At 44.0% G+C, this 17,219-nt stretch overlaps 1 protein-coding gene and 1 long non-coding RNA gene across 2 annotated transcripts in view; one reads left to right on the forward strand and one right to left on the reverse strand.

The window, feature by feature from the left end:
- The window catches only part of LOC138526530 (uncharacterized), a 618,058-nt gene extending 608,176 nt beyond the window's left edge, over window positions 1-9,882 (forward strand). Inside the window, exon 3 of the long non-coding RNA XR_011283611.1 lies at window positions 8,655-9,882. This is a non-coding gene — a long non-coding RNA (uncharacterized lncRNA). The remainder of the gene's footprint in view (window positions 1-8,654) is intronic.
- Window positions 1-17,219, reverse strand: part of GRIN2D (glutamate ionotropic receptor NMDA type subunit 2D) — a 1,678,351-nt gene that overhangs the window by 1,297,961 nt on the left and 363,171 nt on the right. The window lies entirely within an intron of this gene.

A 17,219-nucleotide genomic window follows, 5' to 3' on the forward strand; every position in this document is an offset into this window, starting at 1 on the left:
AACAAAAGAAACAAAAAGTGGAACGGGCAAAGATTCGAAGTTGACTAGAAAACAGAGGTGGATCCGAAAGCGAGGCTGCTCTCGCTAAATGCCCGGGGACACATTTAGAAAGAATACAACTGTTGCTGCTGTTTTCTTTTTGTCTCTTTTAGAGAACTTTTCATTTCATTTGCGAAAAACAACCTTGTAGGAAAAACATTTTGAGAGACGCAAAAGAGTAGAGAGAAGGGAACTTTTGCATTGTATTTTTTGATCAGCTGTTGGACCACCACAGCAGGATACGTGTGCAGCTTGCATTGAAATGTTTCTGCCCGGTCCATACACCCCTGCTGAAAGGAGTCCAGCAGGTGCAAAGACAGCTGACCACAAAGCTCTCTCCCCCAAAGAGGTGCCCGGGTTACCTCTACAAGCCCCTATCACCTTCAAGATAGGCCGCACCACCTTCAAGGCAGTGGCACCCGAGATTCCCACCTGTCTGGCAGAAACAACATTCACCTCCGCAGGCCATTGCAACACAACAACAAGCGAAAATATGGTGGCCCTGCAAAATCAGAAGAAGACACGAAATGACTGTGCAGCAAAATACCACCATTAGGACAAGCACCCATCCTCGTGCATTTCAGGAAGGAAATTAAGATTCTACTCTTCGAGGAATGTCTAGCCAGTCCCTGATTGCAAGACCTGCACTCTTACCAACTCCGACTGCCCCCCTCTGCTGTACAACACACCATTGCATTCCAGCTGTGGGTAAACTATAGAAAACGAATACATACATCGTGTACAGACTACCTCGAGGCAGGGCTTTAAGTGGGCCACAGCTACACGGGGTGGAAACCCAGCATTTTTCAATGACTCCCTCTGAGAAAAGGCTACTTCTGTCCCCATTACTCCTGTTCACACACATCAGGTGTCTGAGAACAACTCCCTGAGACTTGCACTAGTTGACTCACAGTAGTTGAGAATTGCAGAGACTACTAGTCCATTTTCTGTGGGATGAATGTTTGTTTGTTTTATTATTTGTATTGCGCCCCAGACCCAAGGGTATCAGGGCACATAGCATAAGATCATTTACAGCTTAGTTACACATCGCCAATGCCTTTAGGGAATTGGGAAGATGTCCTGTGCTCAATTAGGACAGCCCAAGCCTCACACCAGAGACCTGAAGCTGTCCAGATGAGTATATATGGTTCATGGTTTGCAGACATGTTACTGTTAGGGCGAGTACTGTGACAAATTAGATGAGCACCTAGCCCAGCGTGCATTGCGTGCGCCGAAGGATTTCATGCCTCAATCACGTCCACGGGCACATCTGTCAAATATAAAAATCTCTGGCCATTCTTATGTTCCCAAAATGCTTTCTAGTTGTATGTAAACACACCTGGAATCCACATTGGTGTTATTTGTTCCCCTCCCCTTTCTCCTCGTGGTTTATTTCCAAAATGAGGATGAGTTACTCTCGGTATTGTTGATATGCTGAGTGAGGAAAGCGATGTATCTACTAACAGAGATGTATTTACCAACAGAGTCAGAGAGATGTATTTTACAATATACAGACTGGATGCAAACAAAACCACCCGAGACTCCCTCCCTCGATTTTGCATACCACCTAAAGCACTGCCCTGAGTCGCAGAGTGGCGCCCATTGGCGCTGTTGAAGTGGATGCATACAGCAATGTTCACTGCTGCAGAAGGAATAATGGTGATGTGATGGGAGGGGGGGCTGGGGGGCTTCACCGTCCAAGGAAGAGATAGCTGAGGACAGCCACAGCTCCGTGCTTTCAGGCTCACCCCACACATGTGAGGCACATCTAAAGCCTTTCCTTTACTCCCACACGGCGAAGTCACATCCCAAAATCCTCCCACCCCTCTCACTGTCAGAAGGGAGCATGTGCAATGTTTCCAAAGATCTCCCACAAGCTGGAGGCAGAGTTGTCGTTTTTCCCAGTTAACTCACAAAGGAAAGCCAAAACTACCACAGTGCCTGTCTGAAGCTGCGTGCAGCGAAAATATTGCATGTCTCTCTGGGGGGGAGGGCATTTGTGAAATGGGAAGGGGCGCTGCATGGCATACTGGCCTTCGCTCGAGAGGTGGAGTCCCTTGAATTGTCAATGGATTGTGCATTGGTGCCTTGATCAGCAGACTTTCCCCGTCTTCCAGAAGTTCCAGGGTCACGATTAAATACATCTTTGTTCACGTCAACCCCCCCACCCCACCCCTTCTGAAACAGAGAGTAGCTGGCAGATACTTTATGGTCAGGCAGCCACCTTATAGGGTGTGTTCCTCTCTCCATTAAGAAGATGACATTCAACTCATGTTTGGATTTTCTGGCAATAAGCCGCTTTGCTGGGTTAGCTGAGCTATCCAAACCCTACATAGCATCAACTTTCAAGAAAACATCTTCACTAAATTTCAGCAAGGCTACACAGGCACCAGTGTGCCACGCCCCGTATGAAAAGCATAGGCAAAGCTAACAGTTTGGCCTTGTGTGTAGTCATGAGCGAGGCACTCACATAGAGGTGAATTCTAGACATAAGGGGGCAACAGCTGCAAAGGGGTTTGATGACCAGGGCATGTGATGATAGCAGTGCCTGTAAAAAGCCTCTCTCTAATATATACACCAGCCAAAACTGTGTGCATTGTCAATGCTTGTTTTAACTGCTCCTCCGTACAGGCAATGGATATAGATAAAGTGGCTGAAGGAACACTTGGTTAGGACATTTTTAATACAGCACTTGTACATTTACAGCTGATCTGGCCATACACTCTCAGCCGATAACAAAGTATGACACTGACAGGCAAACGTTTGATGTTACTGCTTGATAAAGCTACCTCAGAGAGATAAAAGGAGAATGTGTTTTGTACAGGAATGGGAAGGTAGTGGGTTGGAATGGTCATAGGGTTTAGCATGGCCATGGGCAGTCAATGGATGAGCAAATAGCCAAACAGCACCCTTAAGCTGTGTGTCCCTCCTCACATGTCATCTCCCTCCTAGATGTACTCAAAGGCAATGGTTTCAGCTTATTGGGTGACCTTTAACAGTCAGAACAAAAACATTTCACCACCACTAAATTTGTCCATTGTGTAATGTTGGAGCATAAAATGTGTCGTGCAGCAGCGGCCAGTCCCAATTTGTAAATGTTCTCTCCTAAAAGCCATCAATTTGCATCTGGGCTTTCATGGTAAAGGTATTTTAAAACATGTTTACATTCTCTCTTGTGAATGCCTTGTAATTTGTTTATTTCAGAATTGGTACTAAGAATTGCATTGCCATTAATGGGGCGAGTGGGTCAAAGTCCATTTGTTCTTTCTCTCTTGTGAAAGCCCTCGTAAACTGTACCTTTTGCACTTGATAATGGGAACTGCACGTTCTAAGGGTTGGACTAGGACAATACAATAGAAATAGGCACACAAAGTGCACATTTGTGACTTTTTGCAAGAAATGGTTTGAGGTGCTCCAAATAAGCATGTTTGGGGCACTTGTGGGTAAGTATGCCTTTTCAGCTCTCAGAACAAACAACACTGGGTAAAACTTCTGGACGCTCAGTGCACCAAGTTATCAAAATGGCCATGAATCTAGAAAACATTGGCCCACAAAACTATGTTGTGGTGTGTTAGTCAGAAATCCCACGTTGTACCACAAGGGGTACACCCCTGTACTCATTGCTTCATTGTCTGGGGTTCTTACTTGTTTCTCTCTCCGCCAGCCTTCATCTCAAGCCTAACAGATAGTGGGGGTCTCTGTTTTTGTTCTCTGCCTTAAGGCCCTCAAGTCTTCTAAAGCAGCGGTACCCCAAAGGCATTCCCTAGTCTTTGGGGTTGTCATCTGTGTAAAATGTTTCCACTGGGTGTGCCCCATTTTATCTGACTGGGTCCTTTTTTGACTCTCTACCCCATTCATTATAATGGAGGTTGTAGTTGTTTTCCTTGAAGACTTGAGGTGTCACATGACTATCCCTTGTCCCTCGTGTGTGTCCAAGGAGATTGGCATCTTTAGCAACTGGAAGTGTGTGTCCCAGGACCAGGCGTATGCATATGCCTGTCTGGGACAGTGTGGAAGCATTCATTTGTGTGAGAGACCTTTGCGTAATGCATGGTGTGCATGAAGGGATGGTCTGCGATTGGCTTGAATTATGCCTGGTGTTTGATTGAGTGTCATGTTCACCCACTGGTTCCCGAGGAGGATAAAAGCAGACCCCCATGTCCACCCAACTTGTCTACAGCTGGATCTCTGAACTTACACTCTGACAGGTCTGCTGCTTGAGGAAGGATCAAAGCTCTGCACCAGCATCCTTTGACCTCCCAAAGAATCTGGCAGCAAAGCTCTTATTCTCCAAAGAAAACCAGAAGGAACACTCTGTGACACTCCTTTCCCCAGATCCAGTGGGGACAACTGGATCACAGCTCCTGCTTGAAGGCCTTGCTTCTCCCCGAAGCCCATGACACAGGGCATTATGGAAAATCTCCCTAACAGGGAAATCTTGTGGCATTGCCCTACTGCCCTAGGAGCCATTCCAAACCTGCATGTCCTCCCATTTGCATGTCAGGGTACACACACAACTTGTATATGTTGACCAGTTAAAGTGATTGATCGATTTACATTTTACCAATAGAAATGAATGGGTGTCCCATGCATTGGGGTCCGATGCAAATTTTTGTATTCTCACGTGAAAGCCATTAGCATCATTGGGCTCGATTCATGGAATTATTTGTGCGGAAAATAGAGAACTGCGCGGGTACCTTTCCATTAGTTGGGTGGAGTAAGCGCAGACTCTGCATGTCTCTGCTAACCGCCGAGCGCCTTGCACGAGACACCATACAGAGCATGGGCATGGCTTGTGCGGAGGGCTGTGAAGGGGGCGGAACACAGAAAATGGGGAAGAACATGCAAAGAAGTGCCTGTTACAAGGAACTGCCCACAAGCAGTCACTCGCACACCCACAATTGCACCAAACGACTCATATTCATGGAACCACCAGCGCAGCCACTCAGTAGTGAAATGGCCACGCAAATCCCTCAATCTCTATGCCACCCGAAGGCAGGCATAAAGACCCCTCCGCATAGGAAGGTGGGTTTGCATGTTGGATTTAGGGGTGCGTGTACGTGTTCCAGGTTTAGACCGAGTTACACATTTTCAAAAGCATGTTATCGGGGTGCCAGCAACAGTTACGGGGGAACCTGCGCGAGGTCCCCAAGATGCAGCCCAACTTGTGGGGGACCCCACACAACGTTTAAAGAGTAAAATAAGAATGGCAAGAGTAGTAAAATACAGTTATGGTCCTACTAGGCCTTGTGGGATTCGGACATGCATGTGCAGCGAAAAGGACGCGCATTTTTACACTTCCTTTGTACATGTTCTGTGTATTTTCAGACTTCCTTTCTACATGTTGTTTTGTGAAAGCCACTTATGTACTTATATTTTACTGATGGAAATTAAATGCCCTTACATGTGATGAGTTCAAGCTGTTTTGATCAGCCATGAAATCTATTAGTATGTTTGCATTTTCCCATGGAAAAGAGCGGGAACTTCTTCATATGGCAGGGTCTGATTCTTGTGGTGCATGCCACCTCCCCCGCAGTGAAGTCTTAGCTGAAGGGCCCATCTCTCCAGCAGGTCAAACACAGTTTGTAAATGCCCTCCCACAGTGTGCCCTGCCATCTGTGTATTTCACTAATAGATATTAACGAGCCTGTCAAATATCTCTGCGAAAATCCATGAAACCAGTCCATGCATGTATTACAACGCAAAGGCCTCCTACAAGAACACCAATCCCCGTCACAATGAGCTCTCCTATGGAAACTCTTGATATAGCTGGTCTGCATTTCTGACATACCTTTCATACATGATGTCACCAGGGCTCTGCAACCAGATGTTTTGGTCTACTACTCCCATGATCACACACCGTTGACTATGCTGGCTTGGGCTGATAGGAATTTCAGTTCTAAACATCTGGCGAGCTAAAGGACGCAAACCCCTGTCCTATGTGGTCCAGGAAGCTGTCGCTGTCACAACCTTCAAAGGACGCTCTACAGAAAAGTGTTGGCATTGCTGAGTTTTTGTCAAACACATTAAAGTCTCTATCAAGAACTCGCCCTCAGCTTCACTGCCTCTGTATGAGCCCCAGTCAATATCAACTATTTACATAAGCACAAAAAAGGTGCTATCAAAAAGTGATGAACAGCAAAAATGTATAAGCAAATTGAATGTTTTTTAAATGGATAATTACATTTGAAAGTGTTTTAACTTGTACTTAAACTTATTGTGAAAAATTGTAGATCAATAAACAACTAATAGCTGGTATACAGTGTATATATCGATTTTTTTATATTGAAACCCGTTAGAGTGAATGCATTTAGGGGTGCGGTAAAGGGTTAAATATTTTTTGGGGAAACGGTCGGGGTGGATTTTTAGGGGTTGGAAAAAGGGGTTTTCGGGGCCAACGCCCAATAAAAAAAATTAGCATTCACTGTAAAAGTTTTCAATATAAAATATTCGAGATATGTACATTCAATATACAATATTTCGATATAACCCTAATAGCCTCCCTCTGATAGCATGCAAAGCATACAAATGCAGGCTATTTACAAACGAAAAATTGAACGTTATTGTATCGATTTCCACAGTTCTGGTGCCCTGTTTGTTTTTCGGTGTTATGTACCTAGGAGCACATTTTTACAAATGGATCTCCTTGTTCACAATATGCAGATGAAAGGCCCGTGTATATCCACACCCTACATTTTCCCTCTTTGCAAACTGCTTGGATTATGGAATGACCACCGAATAGCCTTCAAGTGGGACAACTGGGTCAAAATATGGCATAACCAAAAGACTTGTGGATGAAGTGCGCCCTATGCAAGCGTCTCTTCCTCGTGTTCCAGCCTTCCTCCCGACTTAGTAGGTGCTGCCTCGCCCTTCTTCAAAAAAGCTGCTAGCGACCCCCATCCTCTGATCCCCAACCTCTTGCACCGCTCTTGCCTAAAGTGCTGCAGGTGATTCCAATCGTATAAAAGCCTGGCTCATGATTCAGCCAATCTAGGTTGTCGCTTGAGATTGCCATTCATGCTTGAATCTACAAAGTGGGGAGGGCTATCTAGCCAAAATGGCTTTGGGATGTTAACAAGATGTCTATAGTCTATATTCCTCCATTCTAATTGGATCCTGCGTTCTGAAACAAGAGGAGACCAAAGCACCGGGGCACAAGATAGTAGATGTCTTTCAGTGGAGGTGCTTGTAAATCCTTGTTTTTCACACTGAAAAACTACAATAAAAAAAGGCAGTAGATGTCTCTTTAAAAAAAAATAATAATAATCCCACGTGCTAGCCACCTCCAGGCATACCCAGAACTAGCATCCATGCTTTCCAGGCCCTAATCGTTTTAATTTCTTTTATTTATTTTTTTTAAATGTGGAAAGTGCAAATCCACCTATTCAAAGGTGAGAGGGCATGGCAAATAATAAAGTAAAATAAGTATAAGAAATAATAGGAAACAGTTCAAAGCATAAGCATTACAGCAGGATAAAAAAAGAAAAGCGTGAAAAAATTGCACTTTAATAAAATTCATAACAGAAGGAATTTTCAAAAGTAACAAAAAGGAAAAAGCAAAGGAGCTTCAAACAATAACAAGTTGAACAAATAGTGCAATATGGCAAAGGCGTTGTTTTCACACGTTCCAAGAAACAACAGCAGGGGGTGAGTTTAGCTTGAGGAGGAATCTCCCATAAAAACTAATAGGCTCCTGCAGTTAAGGCCAGAGCAGATCTACTGGAAATTAAAATCTAGGGCTGAATAAGTCTCAAATGTTGTTTTCCTCGGAATCTCTTTGCATCCAGCATCAATCTGAAGCTGATATACATACTACAAGAGGTGACCCAAGATATGTACTTTGGAGATGTTGAGCCACAACACGGTGGCGTTAATGTAACCCTGGGTAGAAAAGAAAACTGTCATCTGATCAAGCTTCCATGCTCTGGAAAAGAGACAAGAAGCGTCATGATGGACAGACAGCCTGTAATGACAAATGGGATGAGGCGCAGAGACCGGATACATGGTCACGCCCAGCATAAGAAATTCAGACCCAAACAATAATCGCATAAAGCAAACTGACAACAGAAAAGTCTTTCTGAAAGAACAAGAGAGGCATTGTTCAAAAAAGTTGTTTGCTGTATTTCGCCTCTGGCCCATAATAAATAGGGTGCCCTTGCAAAATGCAAATAACTGTGTGCGCACCCATGAAGCATTTTCAATGAAGTACATTCTTTAAAGACACAAAAGTAAATTGTGTATTTTTCAGCTATTGCCTGATCAGTAAGTAAGACTTGGAAAAATGCACGTGGTTGTGGAACTGTGTCATGTGTACAGAGAGGGTATTTAAGAATGGTACAGGCCTAAGGACGGATATTTTGAGCTTTAAAAACTAGAGGAACAATGCCAGGATTTCATCACAAGTGCTGTGTTCCTGGATCCCAAGAATAGAATAAAAATCCACTTGTGTATTTTAATAGCATTGTGTTCATTTTCAGTGATTGTAGTTGATGTACATTTTGTTTAACTAAAATAATGCAAAGTATAATGTAGAAATGTGTCATTTTCTTTTTAAAGTCCCATTGTATTTTTCCATGCCCTTCACTCCACATTCACTAACACTCTATTTTATTTAGCTTGGAATGGAAGATGCCTGAACAAGTAACTGGGATTCACCTCACTCCAGCACCCCGAACCTCAGGAATTTGGGTCGCAAAACTGATCAGAGGAAGAAGGCCTTACAGGGACAAATGAGCATGTCCATATTGGAAACTGGGGATCTCGTCGACATAGTAATTACAGACTGAGGGGGTCCCATCTGATTCTCCAAAAATAAGAAGCACATTTTCAAATGTAAGTATAGAAACCCCTAATATAAATCCACATTTCCCATAAGTACTGCTCATGGTAAATCAGTGGAATACAGGGCTGGGAGCCAAGGGGAATGCTTATTTAACAAAGATACAGGTGCATTGCTAAATAAAATGTCCAGTGTCTTCTCTTTGAAACTGAATGCAACTGAATTGTCATATCCTTAAAAACCAATGCATTTTCTATTGAGAGGCACAGTTTAAAATGAACAGCAATTTGTGGACTTGAATGCATATTGATTTTGGAGAATTAGACCAAATTAAAATAGAATCCTTGGTTCAAGCCAGCATAGAATCATACAGATCATAGTGTCATCAAATAACCCTATTTTCTGTTGAGATATTGTGCTATTTGTGGCCATTGGAATCCTAGTCATAAATTGCATGTTTGCACAACAGAAATAAAAAGGTAGCATTCATTTAATTCACATAACATCATGCCAAGTGTAAACACCGAGCTATTCCTTTCCCTCCAAATGCATTTTGAAGAACCATGTGATGGGGCAGAGGTGTTTTACCATGGTACCTGGTACTTTAGAATATTGCAGGTCTAGCCAAAACACATGTAGATTGAAAGCTATGCTCACTTATAGACTAATAAATGCTCACATGAAAGCTGCAAACATGTGTTCAGATTGAAGGCCAACACAGATGTAGATTGAAAGTTGAGCACACAAGTTTAATAAAAAGCTGCACACATGTGTTGAGAGAAGAGGGCACAATTCAATTGTTCAAGTAACTTTTCTTGGATACCATACTTGTCTTGCCACGGGAGAATATCAAGTGTTCTTGAAGTATTATGAAATGTTTTATAACAATATATACACACATTGGTCGATTCGCGGGATTCACTACTTAAAGTATACCATGTTGCTTAGATGGAAGCAATCACAGCAGCAGTCTATTTAGAATACCTGGCATCTTTTAGAGTATTATATGTATATCTGTTTGATGATGGAAATTAATGTTGATGTGAATTGCTGTTAGTAAGATTCATATAAGCAAGGACACATTTGTCGTGTTTACTGTTTATGAGTATCTAACATTGTAGTGATTTCCTTGATAAAACCTTGTTTGAAGTTGACTAAATTCTTTAAATAAATTTCAAGTTTTGACAAATCACTTCCAGTTTATTGATCAGAATTGTGGGGTGGGGTGGGTGGTGTGGTTCTGTATGGCAGGGACATGAAATTAGTCATGTCACAGTAGTGTGAACCTATAATTTAAAGGTTTAAAATAAATGTATTGCTCATCGTGTCCCATCTGGAAAGCACCAAAGCCTGAATCTGTGTCACAAAGGTCTGCAGCATCCAGGAGCAAACGCATCTTCCTCAACAGAAATAGAGGATTTGAACAATAATAAACCAGTTAATTTATGCGAAACTAAAAAGAAGCACAGACTTGATGGTAAACCACTGGATCACAGACGAGGAGATTGAAGAAGGTCAAGATGGAGCATGTCTCGGGAGGATAACTCAGGGGCAACGTGCTCGCCTTGGAAGCAAGACGACACAGAGCAGCAAAGGTTCAATCCCCTGGTCCGCACTTAGAAACCTCTGCGTATTAAGCGTGTTATAAATAACCTATCGTATCATATCATGTGGATCTAAAACAGAGAATTTAAAAAGTAGTAATCATTTTCTCAAAAGACTGAGTAAGACAATGTGAAGGGATTCAGTCTTCAGCAGGTCCAAGATGATCCTGCATAGACACCCACAATTGTTGACTGTAAGACAGGGGTCTGCAACCTTTGCCTTTGCAGATATTTCGACCTGAAACTCACATCATGTGGTTCCCATGAGAGATCATGGGAACCACAGTCCAAAGTATCTGGCGGGCCATTGGCCCTGTGAGTTATCCAGCCACTAGGGAAAGAGGTTGGCTGAGCACCCAACTATATTCCACCAGTGGCTACTGGAAGATGTTAGAAAATATGGGCAGCTACATTGACACTTATCGCAACTGAAAATATGTGGGCAAATATGTGGGCAGTGCGTCTTACCCAAAAGCCTCAAACTGAGCTTGACTAGAGAGGAAAGGGAAAGGCACCCCAGGACCTTTTACGCCCAAATCCAGGCGAACAGAATTATGTTCTTCTTGGTTAACCATTTTGAAAGTCACAGGGTGATAAGGCAAAGGAGGTACACATGCACCTCCCTCATTCAGAAAACCCATTGTGTCCTCCACCATCTCAAGGACGCCAGTCTCGAAGCAATAGAAAGGAAGAATGTTGGCTTGGAGGCAGCCAATGCTAGAGGTTAAGCATGCACACTGGCCAAAGAACTTGCCTAAAAGAAGGGCAACCCAATCGGGCGAATGTCCTTACTCTATATCGGCACCAAAACCAAAAGACGAAAAAAGGAACAAGAAATAGGATGCAGCAATGGTTATCTGGGGGATAGCGACGCCCTTGAGTCAGACTGCATTATTCATGTTACAGAGTAACTTATATATATTCAGGCATATCATCTTTGTTTGGGCTGTTTCAAAGGATTCGCTATCTGCATAGGGTGGCGGTAGTGAACAGTACATCCAAGGAATCTACCAGAGGATGTCTCACAACAGATGCAATTGATCTCAAGCTTGTGCCCAACACACGCTTCTCACAGAAAGCACATGGAGCGGCTCAGGTGGCTTCTCTGTTAGCCACAAAGTGCTTAATTTGTGGGGGTGCTTGCCGGGTCCTTTGAGCATCAGCACTAATTGTCAGAGAATCAATTGGATGATGTGGTGTTTTGGGAACTTTTTATTTTAACTCTCAGTCAGTAATAGTCACACAATGAGCCACAACCGTATACTTGTTCCAGGGGTGTCTGAATCCTGGACCGACTCATTGATACGCTTGAACATGATGAGTCATGCTGCCTTGGCTGCACCACCTATCCATTTTCATGAATGACAATGAGTTGCGTGTGCGAGTCTGCCACTGTATAACTGACACAACTGTCTCCGCAGTCTGGGTGGATCTGGCATGTGGCATAGTCAGCAACCAGGCAGCTGCGGTCCCAGTGGTAGTTAACTAGTTCAGCAGGGACCCACATGACAATGTGCCTGTGTCAGTGGTATGGCTGGCACGAGAAATGCACTATGTGGCTATGCTGATTGAAATGGTTGGCACCTTCCTCTGTGGATGCAGACTCTTAGAAGGCACATACAAGGTCTTGTTAAGCTGTGCACCTTGGAAGTGGGAGGCAGGCCAAAAAGCAGGGGGCTGTGAGGGAGACCCCAGTCAGAACCACAGTTTTGGACCAGTGAGTCAAATGACCCGGTGGTGGTGAGTTGTGTATGCAGATGGACTGAGTTCCCCCCTCTGGCTATAAAAGGCAGACTGCACTGAAAGGTGGGAACACAAGGAAGGCACCAAAGTCTGTGTAGAAACCAGGAACAGATTAACTACAGGAAGAGGAGTAAACTAATTACCAGCAGGATAAATTATACACACTGAACGCAGGTGATTGCCGGCACAGGTCTATCGGCACAAGGCGGGATATTGATGGCAGGCATACTAGCTAGGCCCACCCACTGGCATGGAACCCGGGGGCCTGGGGAGTACCCTTGAATGCAAAGGAGGGACAGTACTTCATGGGAGAAAGAGAAGGGTTGGAGAGGGAGTTGGAGGAGGGGGCCAGTAGAGATGGTGAGGGGGAAAAAGAGAGTGAGGGGCAGGTGCAGAGGGGCACACAGAGGGACACACAGGGAGAGAGACATGAATGGAGACACACAGGGAGAAAGCCACACAGGAAAACAGAGAGACAGAGACAAAGAGAGACAGACACAGAGACACAGGAAGAGGCAGAGACAAGGGAGGGCAGACAGGCCAGGAGCCCTACTGGTGGAAATATAGTGCAGGTTGAGGGGCAAAGGGTCATTTGCGGAAGGGGATTCCTGAGCTCTGCTGCCACCCCCTCTCTCCCACCATCAGCACACCATGGCCATCAACCAAGAAGAGAGTGTGAGAGACCCAGAACCCTTTCTCCAAAGGCTTATATGAATCGGTTTCTCCCACCCACTCTAGGACCGCCTCTCACCCAGGCAAGTGTTTGGCTGTCACCAGGACACATTTTGTTTGGGTTTTAGGGGAGATGGGATGCAGGGCTGGACACACATTTTTAGGCATTCTGTGTGGTTCCCAGATCAGGGGAGTTGCACTAAATTATAGAGTGCAGGGCATTTGGAGTCTAGAGGGGAGGTTAATTGTAGGGTATGGGAAGATGAAACTATAGAGTGCAGGGCAGTTGGGACCCCAAGGGGAGATGAATTGCTGGATTGGGGAATGGAGGAGGTTCCCAAAAAGGGTGAAAGAGGGCAAGGGCCTGCTTGGTCACTTGCAGAGGGCAGGAAAATTACAGGGTGTTGGAGAAGTAGCATTCCAGAGCCCCCACCCATGATGGACACAACAAGTGGAACTCGTTGTGCAGGGTTTAGAGAGGCTTCATACCAAGGCAACGCGGAGATAGAAATTATAGGGGCAGGGGAGTGGTAGGAAGAGTTGAAAGGGGTTCCAGGTTGCAGCTGAGTAACAGGTAAAACTGGTTCTTGGAGGGATCATGGCTTGGGCCCACACCCCCCCCCCCAACACAGAGAAGGGGACACAGAGGGAAATACATTGGGGAAAAATAAAATTCCCCTAATACTTCGGAAAATGAAGTTAGGCAATACAGTGGGGAAATTAAAAGACATGTACTAGATTGCAAATAAATGGGGCATAGAGACTGCCGTTTCCACAGCACTACCTCCTCTTCTGGAAGGCAGCCAGTACAGGGTGGTGTGATAAGCAGGCATATGCAGGATGTGGGCCTATAATGAATGCCAACCTACAAATGACAAGTTCTTACTGCAGTATTTACAGAGCAAGTTTATCAGTTAATGATTGTGTCTGCGTGTGACCCTCAATTTACCATAGGAAGAAAGTCTGTTTCCTCTTTGCTCTGTGGATAGGTGACCAACATGTTCAACTTGTCAATTCTAGAATCAAAACAAAATGTTATTGATGATGATGTGTTTAAAGAAGCACTTAAACTAAACATGCGTTGGGTTATTTTTTGTCATGCTCATTGGTATTTATAAATCACACTCCCCCTCACCCAATGAATCAGTAGGAGTTGCAGCAGCCAAATATGTTGACACTGATGGGAGCAGCAGTGGGTGGTTTCAAAAGTGGGCAGTGAGCCACCGGCTCCGATATGGCACATGCATGCTAGAAAATATTTGGGCCCTAGCACCTATTTTATTTCAAATTAAGCACTGAAGTTAAGACCAGCAGGACATACCTTAAAAAAACACAAATGTGCCTAAACCGTATACATATGTGCGTGGAAACCATTTTGGGGCAGAAGGTCCCTCATTAACATTGCAGAATGCAACAGAAACCAATGAGCTACATAGACCTGAAAAGTTTGGTTGTCTTGACAAGGGCCACCCTAAGTGCCAAAAAGACCATCATAGGATCAATCTTATGACCTTCATCTGATCAAGTGATCTCAGGATCAGAAGAGGACTCTGGCGATGTTCCTAGTTCATGTGATAATCAATAAGAACCTTTGGCAAAATGGACAAAATGGCTTCCACAGACTATTGTGTCCATAAGAAAATAAATACAAGCATGTATCTCCCTCCTTCTATGAGCAAATGCAAATGCGTTGGAAAGGTAGTCACCATTACCACTATATTTAAATCATCAATGGCTATGGGGGGTGGGAGGGGTATGACAAGGTTCAGGTATCTACACACGTGGGTTACAAGTGGAGCAACCAATTAAAATCAGAACATCAACGGTTTGTAAGGAACACACTGATTGTCCGAGTTCTTTGAGTTCTTCCAGACGTCAAGGGCCAGCAGATAAGATTTAAAATAAACACATAAGCTGCCCGTTTCAGCCAGGTAGGACACACATGAAAGAGCACTGTCTAATGTGGGAGCTGGAGGGTTAACTTTCCAATTCGGAGCCCAGTGACACAGACCCAACCATTTGCGCGTGCACAGTTCCTTGGGGAATTCGACGAAGATCTTCTGGAAACGGGCAGCAGTTGAGAAAAGGGACAGAGTGCTGGTACCTCCTGCTGAGAAAGAAATTCCACATCCTCCCCTCTCCCACAGGAGTAAAAGAAATGGAGGGAACCAGCTCAGTCCCAGGAGGTCTCAGAAAAGTGACACTGGGGCAATGTTTGTGTGTCTGTCAGTCATCACCATGTGTAACCTGCTCCTGTGGAGCTTGTGATTGGGGAAGGGGAAGAGGTGGTGTAAAACAAAATGGTATGGGGAGCATTTGGGAATATCAAAAACCCATACCTGTTATGTACAATAAAACCAGTATATAGCCTAGTGCCTAGGTCCATACACCGTCCACTCCCCACCATACCTGAGACTGGGTGATCTGATCCCCACTGCTTCAGCCCCTGGTTACTTGTAGATCCATTGCTGACATTTGCCCTCCCTCCTCTGTTGTTAGATCCCCAATCCCTTATTTCTCTGCTCCCTAACCTTGTTCTTCCCCATGTGATTGTAAAGTCCTCTGTTGCTTCCTGAAGCTAGGCCCGTGCTTAATAAATATCCTAATGATAATAATTAATATTGTATGACCACCCAGACTCACATCCCTAGTAAAAACCCTACTATAAGGGCACAAAAGGAAGCTTTGTGTGCAGTTTGTGCTTAATAAAAATGCACTATTAACTTTATTTATTTTTGTTCTGATGAACACACACTGGAGAGCTAAAGAAACTTGATTAATGTATCATTCTTTGCTCATTCAACGTACTAAAATCATCATTAATGCATACATTCCTATGACTAACGAAAAAGGCATTCTGATGTGCCTTAAAAAAGAGTAAAAGATCTTGATATGTACAGTTTTTTTGCTGCAAATAGTAGCCTTCTAGAAGTTCCTTCCTTCTTCCAAGAGATAAATGTATGTACCGCTTGGGTTTCGATAGCCGAGCTAACTTTGGGCCTCGAGTGCCAACATCCTGACAGGTTTTCAGGATATTCCTCATTATTATTCATGAGAAAAAATGTGCACACTTTTAGACTCATTCTATGCAAATGTATCTCATGACTATCATTAAGGGTATCCTGAAAATCGGTATGGATCCGGTCCTCGAGGCATGGAGTTGTACACCCCATAGACAAACAGATCAGTCCGTACATCTAGTGGACACTGGCCACAGTTATCGAGTTTGATTTTGCCAGGTGTGCCAATGACAGGGTGTCAAATAAGGCACTCAACACAGAAAATAGTGACTCCTAAAAAGGCAGCATTTTGGGAAATGACCAAAGCATATGTGTGGTAGATGTAGCTCTCGGGGTTGGTGCATTTCGATCGTTTAACGTGCATGCCAACATGCCCCATTCCACTCGGGAGAATCGAATCCATTACTATTTTTGATTTGTTTTCCCGGAATAAAAAGAAAAAAAATACTTGCAGCCGCCACCCCCATGAATGCGATGGAGCACGTTGCCATGAATATTTTATGTCAGAGAATATAACTTGAGTATGCTTGCTTGATTACATTCTGAAATGTCAGATTCCACTAAACTCTGTATTTTGCATTTTTAACTTAAATGATTGCAACTTTGTTCTCAACCAAGTGAGCGAATCTTTGGTGTTTAAAATGGCTGCTGCTCTCAACCCATCCTGGTGCCATCTTTCTCTTACCCTCCCCCCAAAGGTTTGCAAAGAGACCTGCCGTCATGTTAGTCTCTGGGCTCCCCTTGCTGCTCTGCACAAAATTATACAAGGGAGATGGGTACAGGTTGGGCTTTCTTGAAACCCTTTTTAGCATGTTGGTCGGAGCCACGACGACTGGATATTTCGACATTTTTTTTTCTCATACATTTCAAATATTAAAGTAGGATGTGGGCTCTGTTTTATGTTCTTTTAATTGGATTGTAATAGCATACACCATAAAGAAAGTCATCCTTTCCCATCTAATGGTGGTAGTGTCTCCCACCTCTATTCTGATATTTTCTTTTTTCAACCTCAGAAAGGTGAAAAGGTTTGTTTTCCTAGAAGGGATTTCAACCTTCAAGCTGGTGGCTTCAAATATATGTTTAGACGTGTCACGTTAACCCACTAACCCTTTGGGTCAAATGTTGGGGCATTCATGTTTAATAGTAAATGTGCCAGGTTACTGAAGCAACATGGGTATGTGCAATCTGATGCCACCTAGAGGTAGGAGGACTACCTGCATCAACAAATGGATTGACTTTAGAGTAGTGGAGTGGTATTCAAAAGTCTTTTATACGTACGCCTCCGTGACCCCCCAGATAAAAAATATGTTTGCCCCCAAAAGCTATAACTGCTTATTTTTTCTATTAGTACCCGGCAAGGGT

The sequence above is a fragment of the Ambystoma mexicanum genome, chromosome 1q (genome assembly GCF_040938575.1).
Source record: "Ambystoma mexicanum isolate Mex_15411 chromosome 1q, UKY_AmexF1_1, whole genome shotgun sequence".
Taxonomy (NCBI): domain Eukaryota; kingdom Metazoa; phylum Chordata; class Amphibia; order Caudata; family Ambystomatidae; genus Ambystoma; species Ambystoma mexicanum.